This window comes from Phyllobates terribilis, unplaced genomic scaffold (assembly GCF_046119375.1).
Source record: "Phyllobates terribilis strain yellow unplaced genomic scaffold, ASM4611937v1 Scaffold_4__5_contigs__length_816908805, whole genome shotgun sequence".
Classification (NCBI taxonomy): domain Eukaryota; kingdom Metazoa; phylum Chordata; class Amphibia; order Anura; family Dendrobatidae; genus Phyllobates; species Phyllobates terribilis.
In genome coordinates, this window is record NW_027362764.1 from 691062225 (window position 1) to 691069234 (window position 7010).

Sequence of the window (7010 nt, forward strand, 5' to 3'; positions counted from 1 at the left end):
GATCAGTGAGCTCAGCGGCTCTGAGCGGGGCGTTCTGTCTACAAGACCTTTTTAAGGAGCCAGCAAAAAAGTGAAGAGAAAGGAAAGCACAAAAGCACCTTGTCTCACTAAGCACTGGAAAGGGCAGCCGGCAACCGGACGTCAAAGTAGAAAAGCAGCAAGTGAGAGCCCTGTCTCTGCCTACGGCCACACCACCCTGAACACGCCCTATCTTGTCTGATCTCAGAAGCTAAGCAGGGTCAGGCCTGGTTAGTACTTGGATGGGAGACCACCTGGGAATACCAGGTACTGTAGGCTTCTGCTTTTTCTTACTTCCACAAGCAGGGGTCACTCTCCTCTATGCCTTTTTTCCATTCCTTTTTTCACAAGCGCACACATGCTCCTTTCTTCTTTTCATTTGCTTTCTCTCTTGCGCTATTTAATCCTTGCAAAATACCAGCATCCTTCTCATCACCGTGGGCCTCCAGCATTGTTGCTTATTTACTTTTAATACTAGGCTTCTTTTCACCAGGACCAGCGACTCCCGGCTGACTGGAGGCAACCACCGCTGACCTGGAGGCAACCACCGGTAACCTGGAGGCCAGTTTACAGCACAACCCAAGCAAAACACCTTTGGAGGCCACACGACCCCCCCAAAGAGCAGCTCAAATTCACTCGCAACCATCTCACCCTCTTCCTTCATTCACTCCTGGGCGTTTCGCTCCACCCCTAGTTGCGGGTCCAGCTTGCTCTTTCTGTCACATCCCCGCGATGAACGGTTTAGCCTGCAGGAGACCCTGCGCCGAGTCATTTTTAAACACATCTGATGCGGCAGGTGTTTCATTGCTCAACAAACAACACCTATAGGGACGGAACAGCCTATGCATCGGTCCTTCGGAGACCGCCCCACGCGAGCCTGAGGAAGGCTGGCCGGGCGATGGGCCAAGCAGCGTCTACTGGCCATACCACCTTGGATACGTCCGATCTCGGAATCAAAGCAGAGATGGGTTCGGAAATACTTGGTTGGGACACCTCCTGAGAACACCAGGTATTGTAGACAATTTTGATGACGTTTTGCCATCTTGCCCAGCTCGGCTAGCATTGAGTGGCGCCTTTCTGGACACCGACCTTACGTAAAGTAGAGGCTGGAAGTCCCAAGCCTCCCAAGCCCCCCAAGACCTCTAAGATAAGGACGCAACCCCGCCGCCTCTACCAGGCCTCACACCGAGCTCCTTGCCACGGCTAGGAGTGCTTATTGATCCCGCAGCCGGCCGTATGCAAATGATGGCGTTAAAAGCATCTCGCGCTGTGAAGGGGCCAGGCTTTCAGCAGCTGCCCAGGGGATGGTTTTAGAGGGCGACCGCCTAACGAGGGCCAGCAGAAGTAACGTCTTCTTCTTCAAAGAAGCTTGTGTAACTAACCCAATCAGACAGCTGCCCAGGAGCTAACCTCAGTGCTAGGAAGGAGCGGGAGGGAATTGAGGGGGTGGTTCCTGCTAAGGCCCTGAAATAATAATAAGAGAGGCAGGAAAGTCTGACGCATGGTGGCGGAAAAGCTGCAGGTGCAAATAGGGAATGTGGTCTCGTGCGAGCAACTTGTGCATGCTCGCTGTGTGTGAGTGTGCGCTTCCTAGGTACGGCGCGCTGCAGACAGTCAAAAGGGTTGCTCCCTTTCATTAAAAGTTAATCCCCGGCTGCAGGCTATTAGAAAGCAACTAACCGCGCTCTACTCACCCTACCCAGGTCTACCGGTGAGTCTCGCCGCTGCTCCCGGCCTGTGGCATTGGCCGCGACGCTGACGTTCCGTCGACAGCGCGGCAGCCGATCAGTGAGCTCAGCGGCTGTGAGCGGGGCGTTCTGTCTACAAGACCTTTTTAAGGAGCCAGCAAAAAAGTGAAGAGAAAGGAAAGCACAAAAGCACCTTGTCTTACTAAGCACTGGAAAGGGCAGCCGGCAACCGGACGTCAAAGTGGAAAAGCAGCAAGTGAGAGGCCAGTTTCTGCCTACGGCCACAACACCTGACCACGCCCAATCTCGTCTGATCTTGAAAGCTAAGCAGGGTTGGGCCTGGTTAGTACTTGGATGGGAGACCGCCTGGGAATACCAGGTGCTGCAGGCTTTTGCTTTTTCTTACTTCCACCAGCAGGGGTCACTCTCCTCTATGCCTTTTTTCCATTCCTTTTTTCACAAGCGCACACATGCTCCTTTCTTCTTTTCATTTGCTTTCTCTCTTGCGCTATTTAATCCTTGCAAAATACCAGCATCCTTCTCATCACCGTGGGCCTCCAGCATTGTTGCTTATTTACTTTTAATACTAGGCTTCTTTTCACCAGGACCAGCGACTCCTGCATGACTGGAGGCAACCACCGCTGACCTGGAGGCAACCACCGGTAACCTGGAGGCCAGTTTACAGCACAACCCAAGCAAAACACCTTTGCAGGCCACACGACCCCCCCGAAGAGCAGCTCAAATTCACTTCCTTCATTCACTCCTGGGCGTTTCGCTCCACCCCAAGTTGTGGGTCCAGCTTGCTCTTTCTGTCACATCCCCGCGATGAACGGTTTAGGCTGCAGGAGACCCTGCGCCGAGCCATTTTTAAACACATCTGATGCAGCAGGTGTTTCATTGCTCAACAAACAACACCTATAGGGACGGCACAGCCTATGCATCGGTCCTTCGGAGACCGCCCCAGAACGGCCAGAGTTCTCGTCCCCACGCGATCCTGAGGAAGGCTGGCCGGGCGATGGGCCAAGCAGCGTCTACTGGCCATACCACCTTGGATACGTCTGATCTCGGAAGCAAAGCAGAGATGGGTTCCGAAATACTTGGTTGGGACACCTCCTGAGAACACCAGGTATTGTAGACAATTTTGATGACGTTTTGCCATCTTGCCCAGCTCGGCTAGCATTGAGTGGCGCCTTGCTGGACACCGACCTTACGTAAAGTAGAGGCTGGAAGACCCAAGCATCCCAAGCCCCCCAAGACCTCTAAGATAAGGACGCAACCCCGCCGCCTCTACCAGGCCTCACACCGAGCTCCTTGCCACGGCTAGGAGTGCTTATTGACCCCGCAGCCGGCCGTATGCAAATGATGGCGTTAAAAGCATCTCGCGCTGTGAAGGGGCCAGGCTTTCAGCAGCTGCCCAGGGGATGGTTTTAGAGGGCGACCGCCTAACGAGGGCCAGCAGAAGTAACGTCTTCTTCTTCAAAGAATCTTGTGTAACTAACCCAATCAGACAGCTGCCCAGGAGCTAATGACGCGCCCCTGGGCCTGTGTCGCGCTGCGTTGCGCACGCGGGAGCTTACCCGGAGCCGGATCTCTTGAGGGTTGTAGTCTCGTGGCGGTGACCCGTTCCGTGCCCAGGGAGTCAAAGTGAGCGGCGATGTAACAGCGGTAGATGCAGGACGACTACGCCACCCGTTGAATGCAGCTATGGAGCTGCCGCTGCAGGACAGTCCGCTGAGGCCGGTGGATGGATGGTGCAGCGTAGATGGTATAACCCCCAATGGGAGGGGTATGGCCTCAGGGCAGCAGATGTGGATGATGGGGGTAGCAGGAACCACTCAGAGACGGTGCGGTGTAATTCAGGGTCTTTACTGGTAACAACGATAGACCCTCCCGGAGTACTTGCTAGTGAACGGGGCCTGGTCAGTCCTTGAGCAGATGGGATCTCCCCTGGCCAGGCGGAGTTGTAGGCCTCCCAAACTGACTGTACTCTTCTGGCTACCTTGCTAGAAGCGGATATAAGTAGCCCACGTCCCTGAGTGTACCGTGTGATGCTCACCCGTATGGCCGGTGACTCGGGGCCTTCTAATGGCTTCCGCTCCACGATGGCGGTGCTGGTCCCACGCGTGTGACCGTGCCTTCGGGTTTCTGGGCCTGAGGACCTGAAATCCCCTGCCGGTCGGCTTCTGCTGCTGGGTGTAACATACCTGGCGGCGTCCTTGCATGGTGGTCCATCTCCCACTGTGCAAGAGCGCGCACTTGATCTCCAGTCCAGAATGTCTCTCTGGCTTCCCTCCATGCTGTCTGTTTGTGTCTGTTTCTGCTGCTTAAGGGTGGCGCCCGATCACTTCCTGCTTTTTGTACCTGCTGTGGGTCACACCCCTTGTGCGTCCTCAGCCTATTGCTGTCTGTCACCTGGTATATAGCTCAGCTGCTCCCATCTATTCCTGCCTGAGCATAGTGTTTCATTCAGTGTGTGCTTGCACTCTGAAGGTGCCAGGTCCCGTTCTGTGTTCTCTTGTCTGCCTATCCTGGAGGCTGTATTTCCAGGCCTGTCTGAACACGCTCCTAGCCTGTTCCTCCCGCCTTCTAGGGGCCGATTACCTAGACCCGTTCCTGTATCTTGTCTGACCTGTCTGAACACGCTCCTAGCCTGTTCCTCCCGCCTTCTAGGGGCCGATTACCTAGACCCGCTCCTGTATCTTGTCCTGTCCTGTCTGAACACGCTCCTTGCCTGTTCGTCCTGCCTCTCTGGGGGCCGTATTCCCAGACCCGCTCCTGTATTCCGCTGCAGTGTCGGTCTCCTCCGTACACTCAGTTCCCAGTCTGAACTCTCTCCTATCCTTTACCTGTTTTGCCTCTATGTCCCGTTCCCTTCCTTTTTCTGCAGAGTCTGAACTCGTACCTAACTCCTGCCTTGTGTCTCTGTACTCCCGTTTGTGAGTTTGTGGTCCACTCGCTACTTCTCTGCAAGTACCCTGTGGGTGTCTGGCTCTGCCTTTCCTTCCTGTCTGTTCCGTGTGAACAGAGCCCTGTCCCCCCTACTCAGCCCTTGCCTGCTCTGACTCCTTTGCTCACTGCTCCGGCGGTTCTAGCCTGCTCTGACTCTTTGCTCACCGCTCCGGCGGTTCTAGTCTGCTCTGACTCCTTTGCTCACCGCTCCGGCGGTTCTAGTCTGCTCTGACTCCTTGCTCACCGCTCCGGCAGTTCCTAGCCTGCTCTGACTCTTTGCTCACCGCTCCGGCGGTTCTAGTCTGCTCTGACTCCTTTGCTTACCGCTCCGGCGGTTCTAGTCTGCTCTGACTCCTTTGCTTACCGCTCCGGCGGTTCTAGCCTGCTCTGACTCCTTGCTCACTGCTCCGCAGCCTTGCTCCGCTCTGACCCTTTTGCTCACCGCTCCGGCGGTTCTAGTCTGCTCTGACTCCTTTGCTCACCGCTCCGGCGGTTCTAGTCTGCTCTGACTCCTTTGCTCACCGCTCCGGCGGTTCTAGTCTGCTCTGACTCCTTTGCTCACCGCTCCGGCGGTTCTAGTCTGCTCTGACTCCTTTGCTCACCGCTCCGGCGGTTCTAGCCTGCTCTGACTCCTTTGCTCACCGCTCCGGCGGTTCTAGCCTGCTCTGACTCCTTTGCTCACCGCTCCGGCGGTTCTAGCCTGCTCTGACTCCTTTGCTCACCGCTCCGGCGGTTCTAGCCTGCTCTGACTCCTTTGCTCACCGCTCCGGCGGTTCTAGCCTGCTCTGACTCCTTTGCTTCCCCCGCTCCGGGCGGTTCTAGCCTGCTCTGACTCCTTTGCTCACCGCTCCGGCGGTTCTAGCCTGCTCTGACTCCTTTGCTCACCGCTCCGGCGGGTTCTAGCCTGCTCTGACTCCTTGCTCACTGCTCCGCAGCCTTGCTCCGCTCTGACCCTTTTGCTCACTGCTCCGGCAGCCTTGCTCCGCTCTGACCCTTTTGCTCACTGCTCCGCAGTCCTGTCCTGCCCTGCTTCTGCCCGCTGCTCCGGCAGTCCTGTCCTGCCCTGCTTCTGCCCGCTGCTCCGGCAGTCCTGTCCTGCCCTGCTTCTGCCCGCTGCTCCGGCAGTCCTGTCCTGCCCTGCTTCTGCCCGCTGCTCCGGCAGTCCTGTCCTGCCTGCTTGTGCTCGCTGCTCCTGCAGCCCCGTCCTGCTCTGTTCTTGCCCACCGCTTCGGGCATTCCCTCTCTGCTGTGGTTGTCTACCGCATCTGCGGTTCTGTGACCCAGTCTGTACTGGGTCTTACCTTTCTGTGCTCCAGCCCGTCTTTCGGCCAGTACCTCCCTGCCTGCATACTCGCCTGTATCCACCCATCTGCATACCTGCCGTGTTTGCTTACATCCACCAGTCTGTGCCAGCCTAACCTGCCTGTTCCAGTAATCCCAGTGTGGTCAACCCCCGTGTCCGGAGTTTGACCTGGAGTAGCACCTGGTCCCCTCTGCCCGGTTTCTCCCTGGTGCACTGGCGTCGTATGCCGTCGTGCCACCTTGGTCGGATCGGCCAGATACTTAGTCACGCCCCTCCAGGCACTCTCCGGTCCATGGTCCAGTGGAACCACAACACCCGCACACGCCAGTCAGTCCGGGCGTGTGCATAACAGCATGCTCAGGCCATGGTTCCCGTTGAGCCCCACGGCCTTCGCTCTCTGAGAAGTTTTCCAGCGAATACATGCATTAAAAATAAATAAATAAAATTAATTTTTTTTCTCAGCTGAGTTCCAGGCGAATTACGCACCCGTCCAGATGGATCTATCTGCTCTCGTTCCTGCGGATCCGCCACGTTACTATGGGGATCCAAGACAAAGTCGTGCATTTGTGGAGCAATGCATGCTACACTTCAAGTTCTACCCTCTATGTTTTCCCACCGATCGGGTTAAGGTGGCATTCATTATGTCTTACCTGGCGGGTGATGCCTTGGAATGGATCAACCCCCTATATGAAACACAGGATCCGATCCTCCTGGACCTAATGGCCTTCCTGGTGGCCTTTCTAATGGTCTTCGATGATCCTAACCCGGAGGCTCCTGCTGAAGCTTCACCTCCCAATATCCCGGAGCAGCCCCGATGGGTAATGTGTGTGGGTAGCGCAATAGTCCTCCAGCCCAATGAGACTACTGTCCACCCAGAATCTTCACAGGGTGACTACGCTTTCCGGAATACATCTCCCAACCTCAAGAGGCAGTCCAGATGTGCTAGACGTAGAGGCAAGCCGTCACGCCAGGGTCTGTCCTCCCTGAGACCTCCTCACCCCAACCTTGAAGTCCCTACTGAAGCTTCATCTCCCTGTATCCCGGAGAAGCCC

The 7010-nt window shown here is 56.1% G+C and overlaps 2 pseudogenes; both read left to right on the forward strand.

Moving 5' to 3' along the window:
- Positions 1-178: 178 nt before the first annotated feature.
- LOC141268042 (5S ribosomal RNA) lies at positions 179-297 on the forward strand (annotated as a pseudogene).
- A 1682-nt stretch (positions 298-1979) lies between these two features.
- On the forward strand, positions 1980-2097 carry LOC141268562 (5S ribosomal RNA; annotated as a pseudogene).
- The last annotated feature ends 4913 nt before the right edge of the window (positions 2098-7010 follow it).